We start from the raw sequence: 13,428 nt of genomic DNA, 5'->3' as shown, positions 1-13,428 counted from the left end.
GCAAAAAAATGCACGGAACTTGCACTGTGCTGCAATGCACATTGATGTTGACGCTTACACCCGAATTAATAGTCCATTTCATGGAGAGACAATTTGCCCATGTGTTGGATCTTATTGATTCAGGAGCATACATGCAAATTACACGCTGAGACAAAATCAAGACACGTAACTATATAGGATCACACACGCACACGCACCCGCCCGCACACACAACCTCTCTCATCTAGCTCTAAGGATCCATGCGTAAAATATATAGAGTGCTATTTGCGCTGGTTCCAAGCAAGCTTGGTAATGAACTCGTTCAAAACAGAGGGATTGGTCATGATCAAATACTTCCAGCCATTAGTTTCCATTATTCTTTGTAGACATGAGAGAGATTGGGCTTGGATGAACCTCAAACATGCCTCTTTCAAACCGTGACAATGGTGTTGCTCGGCCAGAGCAAGAGTGGACCCCACCGAGCTCACGTATACCTCCTCAGACGAGTGCTTTTCACATATGAACTTGAACCGCCGGAGGTCATATCTGTCTGCGGCTGCAAACAAGTCTTGTAGCCATTGCAACCTCATTTCATCCTCTTCTTCAACGGCTTGTGCTTCGTCCTCCTCCATGTCATCCTTCTCCATTTCTCGAAACAAGTCAGTGTAGATGAATCTAAGCAAAGTGCTGAATATTGTTGCGTCCATGTCTTTGATTTGTATTACGCTAGACGTAGTGGTGCCTTCCTTCATGGGGCCAAAGAGTTGCGCCTTGAAGACTGTTGATCAGGCAGCAAGCACACACCGGTGTGCAGCAAACGTCTCGCCGCTGACGTCAAACATCACATCGGCACCCACCTTGGTTTGAAGAAGATTGTTGAAATGTTGACATATATCATGAGGAAGGGTGGCAGCGACCTCGGTATTGCAAACGATTACATCGCATCGGATGTTGAAACCATCACAGTTCATATTACGTGATTGTTCAAGGACATCTTTCCTTGTGAACTTGTCGTTGCCCTAGGACGTCTCACTGCGGGAGAAGCTGTAGGTCTTAGTTCCAGGAATGTACACTGGCTTGTGCTTCTCAATCTGGTCGATGAAACTAAAACTGAACTTGGCCTCCACAGTCTCGTCTTCATCATCGCTTTCATTGTCGTCATCGTCTACGAGACGACAAAGGCAGAGAGATATGAAGTTGGTGCAGCTTTTTTTAGAGAAAAGGCATCAACCGAGCCCGAGATGGGGCTCGAGCCTAGCCCGGCTTTGAATTAACAAAGTCATCAACCGGCTAGGATTACAGAACACAAGAACCAAAGAAAGGAAAACAACACGGTAAGATACATAGATGCTGGTAAGCATCTAACTAGCCTCAAAGCTACAAGCTAGAAGATAAAACAGATAAGCACACAACTGCAGACATCGAGGCCCTCCTCCGAGAACGAAGCACCATGGAGCTAGGACCAAGCTGGTACCGAGGAGAAGGGGATGACCGGCATCACCAGGGAGAGTGGTCACCAAACAGCTATGGACCCCGGCACGGCACATCCATCTAGTTCCATCTCCGAAGAAGGCCACAACCTCCTTGCCTGGGTCGAAAGGCGTCGTACCGTCGAAAGATATAATGTTCCACCTAGAACTATAATGGATGCCGCCGGAAGATGGCCACATAGAGAGGATCCCCGCACTCCCGACGAGCCGCCAAAGCTTCCCTCAAGCAGAATTGCCCATGGCCCGGCCGCAGAGGAGGGTTAGCACCAAGCTTGGACGAAGAGGACACACCACTGACGTCGCCGAATGCACCCCAACAGCGCAAACCAACCAAACAGCTCCCAAAGGCGGCACCTTCAAGAAGGACACTAGTAGAAAAGGGGCCATTTGTCCCGGTTCATACGGGCCTTTTGTCCCGGTTGTTGAACCGGGACTAAAGGGTCATTACTAATGCCTTGGTCCTTTAGTCCCGGTTCTTACATGAACCGGGACAGATGGGCCTCCACGTGGCCGGTGCGCCGAGCCCAGGCAAGAGGGCCTTTGGTCCCGGTTGGTGGCACCAACCGGGACCAAAAGGCATCCACGTGTCAGCATTTCAGGGGCTGGGGTTTTTGTTTCTTTTTGAAGGGGGGGGGGGTTGGGGGTTTTGGGGGGTTAATTTAGGTGTTTCATATATTGTGTTAGCTAGCTAATTAATAGGGAGAAGTGTCCTCTCTTATCTCCGTGCTTGGTTGACGCTACGTACTATACATAGAGAGGCCCTCGACACGCTAGCTAGTAAGAAAATGAAGGAAACCATTAAGTACAGAAGTTCGTCATGCATACTGAGAGAAGTGATCGATCGACCTCTCCATCTCCGAGAGATTGGTCGAACAACAAGTTTTTGTATTATCTATCTGACGCTACTGGCTACATACATATACAATATGTAAGATCTCTTACAATCCCCTAGCAATTGAAATCAACTTCCACATGGTATTCTCCGGCTTTATTGATGACGTGGTCAAGAAAGAATCCTGCCAATTCCTCTTGAATTGCTTTCATGCGATCTTGTGGTAGGAGTTCATTCTGCATCTGCCTCGTCTAATTTAAAGAAGGGGTTTAATACATATATATGAATGTAACTCAACAGAAATGATGGTGTAATAAAATGAAATTGTGAATATTATTGCTTACGCACTTCATATTGTCTTTTAGAGTAGCCCCGCTTATTTTTCAATTTCGCGTTGTAGATGAACTCGCACACGTAGTATCCACAGAAATCATTCCCTTGTTCCTGCCACAAGCACTTTACGAGAAATAGAGGTCAATCAAACTGATAATGAAGCATTATAAATGGCATTGATGAAAGTATAGCTATAAAATCAACGGGAGATGCGCGCAACTAGCTAGCCAGTAATACTTACTTTCGGGGATGTATATCGCAGCTCCTTCGGCAGTCCCGGAGCTTCTGCGGTGAACTGTTTCCAAACCCTGCAAGACAAAGAAAATAATTATTATTACTTGAGATATCAGGAAATGAACAAAAAGTTGCTGATATGGTGCGATAATGATCGATTGAACTTACTTGTTGAGCATTTTAGTCATGTCCGCATAGGTTTCTAGATCTTTTCATCTCGAGTCTAAGACGGTTACTATTCCACGCTCAAGCTTAATCTCCAGAAGAGCATAGTGGAAGCTACGCACGCATGCATAACTCATCAATTATATTACTATGACCTCGCTCGAATAATAAGGGAAACCGAATATGCACACGACAGTAACACTCACTCGAAGTTGTAAGGAAAGAGTATGGTATCTTTGTTTTGATTTTTGATTAACGATTGTAGCAAGTTGGCCTCGGCCTCTTTGGCGTGCTTTTTAACCTGAATTTCATCTATGATATTTGTGTTAATGAACCCAATACCATACATTTCTTGTTTTCTGCACTCGATGATCTTCAATCTGCATAATATAGTGAGGATAATTAATTATAAATACATGCAATGAAAGAGCTGAGCTATATATAGAGACTTAATGATAGAAATAATACTTATAGACAGTAGCAAAAGAGCGTTAATTTATCGAGGGCCTTTTGATTGAAGAACTCGAAGAACTCCTCAAATGGAACAGGTAACAGATCAGTTCCAACGAGGTCGTGCTCCTGTTTAATTCTCAGATACAAAGTATTTGTCCCCCCAGACTCTCTGCAGGTTTTCATGTACCAATTATGGAATCTTTGCATCATCGTTGTTAGAGATTTTTCATCTTCGATGAGAGACTTCCCGTAATCGTATCTGTGTTCGTCCACCTCCATGAAATCAGGAAGTTTATCGTCAGGCAGGTAATCTGCAAGATTGCCATTACCGGCCACCGTCCCCGGAGCATTAGCGACGATGTCGCCGCTAGACACATTGAGCGGGGGGCACAATTGATTTGGTTGTTCGCCGAGCTGGGCAATTTTTTTCGCAGCTACTCGTTCTTTTGACCTTTGATGTCTGACAGTACTTCCTGACCGCTCCGCTTCGAGATATGTCTGTTCAGTAATGCGCTCATAGTTGGTTCTCGGCGGAGACTTTGGTGGTTTCCTCAGGGCATCGATAGTGCGCTTTGCTTTCACCGGATCTACCTTCTCCTCTGGAGGTGGATGTATCTTTGCTTTCAAGCCTTCAAAGAAGTCGTCCACTTCGGCCCGCACGATCTTCGCATTTTCCTACTCGGTCCTCTCGTACGGTAACATCTCTAGAGGCTTGAGAGAAGGACTATATCTGTATTGCTTCCCGCCTCTGGCTGTACTGCTAGACGCCGGAGCAGACGAAGCGGCTATGGCGTCTGTCTTCTTTCATGCTTGCTTACAGGCGGAGGAGAAGGACTACGACGCGCCGGAGCAGCCGGGGCGGCGGCGGATCTCTTCCGCCCTTGCTGGCGAGGCAGAGAAGGAGGAGGTTGCTGGCTGCTCAGGCGCGCCGGTGCTGGCGGAGAAGGAGGCGGAGTGCCGCCACGCGTCGAAGAAGGAGGCCAAGTGCTCTGATTGTCACTCGCCGGAGGAGGAGGCGGTGGAAGAGGCGGTGGAGGAGGCGGAGTGCCCTGACTCGACGGCGGAGGAGGAGGAGGCGTCCAGTTCAGAAGCTTGATGAACTCCTTCCGCCATAGGCATGGAGTCTTCAGAGCATAACCCAGCCGAGTCTCCCCTTCACCGGTAGGGTGGTCAAGCTGGAGGTCCTCAAATCCCTCCGTTATTTCGTGCACCATCACCCTAGCATATCCTTCTGGAATCGAATGCCAGTGAAAAGTTGCGTCGGGTTCAGAAGGTCGAACTTGGCCGACAGCCGCCTTGGCTTTTAAGTACTGCCATTGCGCCATAAGGTGGCAATTTTGAGACTCCATGATAAAACCCACGGGGTAGCTAGAAGGAGCCGTCAAGACATGCTCCGGCTGAAGCAACTCGGTGGAAGCCACGCTGCTTCTCCGCTGAGATGGTGGGGTAGCTTCGGGGGAAGCTTCGGCAGGTCATTTGCTGCGATCTGCTTCTCGTTCCTCTAGCCCTTGTACCCTTTCGTGCAGCGCCTGCAGTTGCCTATGCTCCACTCTCTTCCTCCTCTCTTGGGTTTTGTAACCCCCTACATCCGGAAAACCAACCTTCCATGGAATGGAGCCTGGCATGCCTCGTGTCCGTCCAGGGTGCTCAGGATTCCTGAGGGCCATTGTGAGCTCATCGTTCTCCCTGTCTGGAACGAACGTCCCTTTCTACGCTGCATTGATATAGTGTCGAAGCCTCTTGACTGGTATTTTCAGTTGCTCGTCCGTCCAATGGCACTTCCCTGATATAGGGTCCAAGGTTCCGCCAGCCCCGAAGAACCAAGTCTGGCAACGGTCTGGCCAGTTCATTGTCTCTGGTTCGATCCCTTTATCAAGCAGATCATTCTCAGCCTTGGCCCACTTAGGCCGGGCTTTGAGGTAGCCACCTGACCCCGTGCGATGGTGAAACTGCTTCTTCGCAGCATTTTGCTTGTTTGTCGCCGACATCTTCTTATTCTTTTCCGATGTCGTGTGGGCCACAAATGTAGGCCAGTGATTTATGATCTTCTCATATTTGCCGATGAATTCTATGTCTCTTCTTTGTTGACAAACTTTTTCAGCTCTTTCCTCCACCTCCTGAATAGGCCTGCCATCTTCTTAAGAGCAAACGACTTGATTAATTGCTCTGTAACTGGCTTCTCCGGATCCTCCTCTCACGGTAGGTTGAAATTTGCCTTCAGCTCAGTCCAAAGATCATCTTTCTGCATATCCTTGACATAAGACACCTCATGGTCTTCGTTATTAGGCTTATACCATTGGTGGATGCTGATCGGGATCTTGTCCCTAACAAGAAGCCCGCACTGAGCAGCAAATGCATTCTTTGTCCGGATGGGTTCAATCGGTTCGCAGAGCATTATACAGTGAACATACATACATACATACATACATACATAAAGTGAGCATATACAGAGCATTATACGGCGATGACGACGATGGTTAGCAGTGGCGCGCGCTTACGGATAGCGTGCGGGGACGGCAATGAGAAGGAAAGGGGAGGAGGCAGGGGCTCACAGTGCGGGGAGGGGTCGAGGTTGCCGGCTGGAATCGGTGCGGCGGTGGGCGAACGACTGCGGGGATGAACGGGTCGCGGGAGCCGGCGTGGTGCTTCCCCGCAGCAACGGTGACGACGGGCGTGGGTGACGGCGACGGCGATGACGGGCGCGGGCGACGAGGACGGCGTTGGCGGGGGCGGCGGGCGGCGTCGGGGCAGCCTGGCGATGACGGGGCAGGGTCGACGACGGAGGCGCGCGGACGGCGTCGGGGCGGCGCGGTGGGCGGCGTCGGGGCAGCGGATGGCGTCGATCTGGACAGCCTGGCGGCGTCGATGAGCTCGGCGTTGTCGGGCGGGCCGGAGGGCAACTGGCGATGAGTTCGTCAAATTTTCCTAAGATATACCCAGGCCTTTGGTCCCGGTTCGTGGCACAAACCGGGACCAATGCCCCCCTTTAGTCCCGGTTGGTGCCACCAGCCGGGACCAAAGGCCTCTTTTCAGCAGCCCAAAGGGCGGGAAGCGGCGGCCTTTGGTCCCGGTGTTGGGGAACGTAGCAGAAATTCAAAATTTTCCTACGAGTTACCGAGATCTATCTATGGAGAGACTAGCAATGAGGGGAAGGAGAGTGCATCTACATACCCTTGTAGATCGCTAAGCGGAAGCGTTAAAGAGAACGGGGTTGAAGGAGTCGTAATCGTCGTGATCCAAATCACCGGAGATCCTAGTGCCGAACGGATGGCACCTCCGCGTTCAACACACGTACATCCCGGTGACGTCTCCCATGCCTTGATCCAGCAAGGAGAGAGGGAGAGGTTGAGGAAGACTCCATCCAGCAGTAGCACAACAGCGTGGTGGTGATGGAGGAGCGTGGCAATCCTGCAGGGCTTCGACAAGCACCGCGGGAGAGGAGGAGTACTTGGGAGAGGGGGAGGGCTGTGCCAGAACTTTTGGTGCGGCTGCCCTCCCACCCCTCCACTATTTATAGGTGGGGGGAAGAGGGGGCCGGCCCCCCTAGATCTCATCTAGGGTTGGGGGCGGCGGCCAAGGGGGGAGGAGTGCCTCCCAAGTCAAGTGGAGGCCCTCCCCCTTAGGGTTTCCCCTTCCCATGCGCATGGGCCTTGGGGGGGGGGGCTGGTGCCCCTGGCCCATTAAGGCTAGGGCACCCCCCCTACAGCCCATGCTAATGTATTGGACGTGGTGGAACAATTTCTGGACCTCCGGACCCCTCCGGAATCCTCTGGAACCTTCTGGAAGCTTCCCGGTACAATACTGAAAAAACACGAACTTTTCCCGGAACCCGAACAACAACTTTCCATATATAAATCTTTACCTCCGGTGTCTTGGTTCTAAGTCTGACAGTAGAATGGGGGGGTAGGTATGGAGAGGCAAGATCCTAGCTATGGAGTAGTTGTATACGCAAGGGATTTACGAGTTCAGGCCCTTCTCGGAGGAAGTAACAGCCCTACGTCTCGGAGCCCGGAGGCGGTCGACTGGATTATGTGTGTATGAGTTACAGGGGTGCGAACCCTTTACACTGAGGAGGGGGGTGGCTTATATAGTGTCTGCCCGACCCCTCCGACCCTCAGTTATGCGGGGTTTAAAGTACATAAAGGATTGGCGTTACTGGTAACGCCCTACATAAAGTGTCATCATGGTAATAAAGACTACTTAATTACAAACCATTTGGATACAGAGTGACTCTTAATCTCCTGGTGGTCGAGTGAGTCTTCGTGGTCAAATGCCTTCGAGTCTGTCGAGTGGAATCCCTCTTGGTCGACTGGAACGCTGTTTCTTCTGCAGATGTCCTTGGGGAGGGTCCTCTAGACGGGCCTATGACCCTACCCTAGTTACATGACTTCATCATTAGCCCCCGAATGGATCGAGGTTTGAATGAGGAAGGAGTTGATAATCTTTCCGACCTGTTTTTGTGTTCTGTGTGTGCCTCATCCTAGATCAATGACCTTTTCTTTTTTTATGATGGCGTCAACTTTTCTTTCAGTCGCCTTAATCCATTCTTTTCTTCTGTCAAGTGAACTTTTGAACTAGGTGAACTTTCGAGTGACGGATCGTAGGAAATCTGCCGTCTGACAAGTTGATCTGCTGTTAGCGGATTTTGCGGGATCCGAATTTTGGGAAGCGCGCGAAGCGGGGTGGACCGCGGTACTCGGATGGGATAAGGCGTAGACGCCCCGATCTCCGCGCCGCCTTTTTCGCCACGTATCACGTGCGCGCGACTGTTTCGGGATTTGACAGGTCCGCCCGGGCCTACTTGTCAGCCACTCGGAAACGTCCCTATATAAGGTGCCGGGCGAGGGTTTTTTGAACAGTGCCTCCCCATTCCCCCTTTCTGCCTTCTTCACCTCCGCCTGCTGCGCCCGCCTTTGCCTCCACCCATCCACTCCACGCGCTCTTCACCGGCGACGATGGTGAAGGAGAAGACAGCGGCTTGGAGCGAGCGAAGAAGGCGATGGCAACGGCGAAAGAGAAGGGAAGAGCAACTAGTCGGGGTGGTTCTTCGTCGAGGTCTCGCCTGCCGCAAGGTTGGGTCCAAGGGGATTGGATCCGCTCGACCATCACCCAGGCGGACCTCAATGACCTAGCCAATGAGGGACTGATCTCTCACGGGTCAGCAAGGCTTCCGGGGACCGAGTGGCAACCGCAGCCACTGGAGGGTGAGTGCGTTCTCCTAGCCACTCATGTAGATCGTGGATTCTCCCTGCCACCGAGTCTTTTCTTCCGTGGGTTTCTAAACTTTTTCAGGGCGCAACTCCACCATTTCACTCCCAATTCCATTGACTACCTCGCCGCCTTTGTGTCTCTGTGCAAAAACTTCCTGGGTTGTATACTGCATTGGGGTCTCTTTAAGCACATATTCACTTGTCGCTCTCAGATGGTGAAAAAGGCGAGTCCGGAAGACGATAGGACTAAAGTAATCCAGATGTGCGGGGGTTTGGGATCCAAGTGAGGAGTAAGAGTGCTTTTCTAGCCATGACCCTTCCCGAGTCGGTTAGAGGGTGGCAGTCGACCTGGTTCTACTGCCAAGACGAGTCGACGCCGGGGCAGTCGAGTGGTCTCCCTCCATTCTCCATGGACCGAGTGAACAAGCCGTGCTCTCTGAAGGTGCTCCCGGAGGAGAAGGCTCAGGTAAAAATGTTGATGGAGCGCATAGTCCAACTCATTCGGGACGGAGTGACTGGCATGGACCTTCTGGAGGTTTTCCTTCGACGGCGTATTCAACCGCTCCAATACCGAGGCCACCCGATGTGGCTGTACTGCGGCATCGAAGATACCACTCGGGTCCATTCAGAGGCGGTCAATGATGCCACACTAGAGAGGTGGATGGCTGCCATCACAGGGAATAAAGATAACCCTCGAGGGGCTAGGAGGATCCCACCACTCGACCATTCCTACACACCGGACACGGTATGACCACTTATCTCCGGTTGTGACCTTGCTTTATTCGTTCTGCTTTTCTGCAAATTGGTCGATTGACCTTTGTCTTGTCTTGTTGTCCGTCAGGCCACCACTGAGTTGTACTCGATGCCCAATGGAGCGCAAGCGCCGATTTAGGAGGAAGAAGGAAGTGGAGGCGAAAGCCCAGAAGAGTGGGACTCGGATGCTGATGACGTCGATGAAGACGATGACTCTGATGAGGAGGAAGAGGAGGAGGAGGAGGAAGTTGCACCTCCTCGTTCTGAAAGACGCTCGAAGCTTGTCCATGACCCTGCAGTCGAGCGTGGTAAGGTGGTTGCGCCCGTCGCGCAGTCGACCAAGCGTCCTCGGACGACTTCTCCAGCGCCGACTGAAAAAGCTCCGAAGCAATCTCGAGTGGCGCCGTCGAAGCCGACGAAGGTCTTGCCGAAGATGAAGATGGTGATCCCCACTATCTTAGGGAAATAGTGTAACTTGAGTTTCCTCGTTTCACATGAATTTATTCTTGGCTGATTTGTGAGCTGACCGACTGACTTCTGGAGCTGTAGTGCTGCTACTTCTGATACCTCAGCCAGGGCTGAAGATCACGAGATGGAAGATGCTGTTACTTCAAAACCTGGTATGACTTTTGTAGTTCTGTCTTCAGACGGTTGGCTCTTTGTCTTTAATCTTGACTCTTTTCTGTAGCTCCATCTAACGTCGTTATTGACCTTCCCGACGACGATGACGAGGAACCATTGAGGCAGAGGAGGAACAGGAAGGCGTCTACTGGCAAGGAGACTCTGGACGTGCCAGCACCCGAGACGTTGGCCGTAGAGGGGGACAACATCACTCGGCCTACCATATCTTTTGCGGTGCTGTTGACGAGTGCTCACCCTCCATCGTCGAGTGCTGCTCATCCTTCAATTTTCTCGACCCACCACGTCCCAGAAGACCAAGCCAGTGCTGCTAAAGAAGCAATACGCCAGGTAGGGATCATCATGGAGCAAGTGAAGGCAATCCGAGACGTCAGTCAGGCGGCTTATGATGCCAGTTTAGCTGTTCAGAGTAATGTTCAGGTCAGTCGATCACCGCCTGTTCTGTTAGGATATGATATCTTGAAATCCTTCTTTCTGAAAATTTCAGTATCTGTCGTACACCCACTAGGTGTGTTGATTGACTTTCCGGATTAGTGGGGGCACGCTGGGTGCACCCACTGGGTGTAGTCCCTGAGGCTATGGTCGACTGCTGGCAGTCGACCATAGTCTTTATGTCTTAAGCTTTTTCTTTATTCGATCCGGAATGGGTTGATAAATCGGTGGGGGCACGCTGAGTGCACCCACTGGGTGTAGTCCTCGAGACTATGGTCGAGTGCTGGCAGTCGACGACAGTCTGAAGATAACCTCTCTTTTTTTTCTTTTTTTTGCTACCTGTTGGTCGACTGATCGACTCTAACTGATAGAACTAGTGGGGGCACGCTGAGTGCACCCGCTGGGTGTAGTCCCCGAGACTATTGTCGAATGTTTATATTCGGCTGTAGTTTTAGAAATGATATGATTTTTCCTTAGTCACTCGGAAGTGAACTGTCTTTGACATTTGTCGATTGGTTCTTCGCAGAAATCTTGCGAGCTTGCGGCTCGTTACACTGAGTTGGAGAAGAAGTAAATCCAGCTCGAGCTTGATCTGAAACTGGTCCAGGAGAACCTCACGAAGTCGAAGGAGGAAGCAAAAGGTATGTTTGGTGAGAACTTCGACGACTGCTTTTTGCCTCTCGTCCGTTTCATAGTCTAATCTTACTGTGACTTTGCAGACAAACTGAGGGAAGCTCTGAAGAAGAAAGACCTTGACTTGGCTGAGATGCAGAAGGCGGCTTTAGAGAAGACCAAGCTCGCAGATGAGAAGCTGGCTTCAATCACCAAGCTTGAAGAGGAAAATACCAATCTGGAAGCTGCTCTTGATGCGGCCAACAAGGAGGTCAGTCGATTGAAAAGTGACAAGATTGCCTTGAGTGACAAGGCCAGTGAGTTGGTGGGAAAGAAGAATGATCTGGAGGCTTATCTGGGAGGACTCGCCAAAAAGCTATTCCTTATGCTTGAAGGTAATCTTTTGTCTTAGATAGGCATTTTAACTATGATCTCTCCATCCGACTGCTGTCTTGACTCTGGGGTTGTGCTCGCAGAGTTCTGCCAGAACTTTGAAGAGGAGACTGGTCGACTGGAAATAAACCTGGATCCCATCAACTCTCCTGTGAAAGATGAAGTCGCCATAAATGTGTTCCGACTCGAATCTCGCGTTGCTGCTGTTGTCGACTATCTTGCAAGGCTGAAGGTTGCAACTTCCCGCATCGACACAACACTCTGGCCAAGAGAGACGCTTCAGAACGACCTCGAGTCTCTAATGACTCGACTGAACGAGGTTCCAAGTCGAGTGCAAGAATGGAAGAAGTCTTCTGCCAGATGCGGCGCGGATGTTGCTCTGTCTCTGGCCCATGTTCATTGCAAGGAGGCGCGAGAGGACAAGCTGGCAGCCCTTAAGGTGGCTAATACCAAGAAGCATGATTTCTGATCTTTCATGGAGACCTTCATCGCCACTGCCACTCGAATTGCAGACGGAATCGACCTGGATGAATTTGTTGCACCTTCCAGCCCTCCGCGGGAGGGGTAAAAAACTTCTATGCTTGATACTTTTAAATTTGCCTCGGTATGCCGAGTGATTTTTGTAACCGATAAACCTTAATGGGCTTAGCGCCTGAGCACTTTCGGTCCCATTGGATGTTATCTGAACTTGGATTCGATGTTGAATATGTTTGCATTTGGTTTGAGGTGTCTTTTGCAGGCTAGGGTGAAGCGCTTGTTGCAATCGACTTGTTCCTCAACACACTTAGGCGAGCACTGGGCCGCAGCTAAGCCTCCGAGTGGGAGGTCTGCTCTCCACTCAGTAGGATTTTCAAAAAATTAGGCAAGCACTGGGCTGCAGCTAAGCCCTAGAGTGGGAGGTCTGCTGTCCACTCGGTAGGATTTTCAAAAACTTAGGCGAACACTGGGCTGCAGCTAAGCCCCCCGAGTGGGAGGTCTGCTCTCCACTCGGTAGGATTTTCAAAAACTTAAGCGAGCACTGGGCTGCAGCTAAGCCCCCGAGTGAGAGGTCTGCTCTCCACTCGGTAGGATTTTCAAAAACTTAGGCGAGCACTGGGCTGCAGCTAAGCCCCCGAGCGGGAGGTCTGCTCTCCACTTGGTAGGATTTTCAAAAACTTAGGCGAGCACGGGGCTGCAGCTAAGCCCCCGAGCGGGAGGTCTGCTCTCCACTCGGTAGGATTTTCAAAAACTTAGGCGAGCACGGGGCTACAGCTAAGCCCCCGAGTGGGAGGTCTGCTCTCCACCCGATAGGATTTTGAAGGCGTACCCCTGGAGAAGGAGGTAACAGTCGACCTGTACCTCATCCTCCTTGCAGAGCGCACATTGTATTTGTGGCGTAGCTCGGAAGGAGAGGGTAGCAGTCGACCTGAACCTCGTCCTCCTTGCAGAGCACACGTTGTATTTGTGGCGTAGCTCGGAAGGAGAGGGTAGTAGTCGACCTGAACCTCGTCCTACTTGCAGAGCGCATGTTGTATTTGTGGTGTAGCTCGGAAGGGAGGGGTAGAAATGGACCTGCACCTCATCCTCCTTGCGTAGCGCATGTTGTATTTGAACTTAGGCGAGCGCAATGCTGCATCTAAGCCTCCGAGTGGAAGGCTGGCTTACCACTCAGTAGGATTTTGTTTAACTTAGGCGAGTACTTGGACTGCAGCTAAGCCTCCGAGTGGAAGGCTGTCTTATCACTCGGTAGGATTTTGTTTTAACTTAGGCGAGTACTTGGACTGCAGCTAAGCCTCCAAGTGGAAGGCTGGCTTACCACTCTGTAGGATTTTGTTTTAACTTAGGCGAGTACTTGGACTGCAGCTAAGCCTTCGAGTGGAAGGATAGCTTACCACTCGGTAGGATTTTGTTTAACTTAGGAGAG

The 13,428-nt window shown here is 50.9% G+C and overlaps 1 pseudogene; it reads right to left on the bottom strand.

Moving 5' to 3' along the window:
- Positions 1–260: 260 nt before the first annotated feature.
- Positions 261–13,428, bottom strand: part of LOC119310031 — a 37,562-nt pseudogene continuing 24,394 nt past the window's right edge.

This window comes from Triticum dicoccoides, chromosome 5B (assembly GCF_002162155.2).
Source record: "Triticum dicoccoides isolate Atlit2015 ecotype Zavitan chromosome 5B, WEW_v2.0, whole genome shotgun sequence".
In the NCBI taxonomy this organism is placed as follows: Eukaryota; Viridiplantae; Streptophyta; class Magnoliopsida; order Poales; family Poaceae; genus Triticum; species Triticum dicoccoides.
Note: the sequence above shows the minus strand (reverse complement) of the source record. Positions and strands in the feature narration are given on the sequence as shown.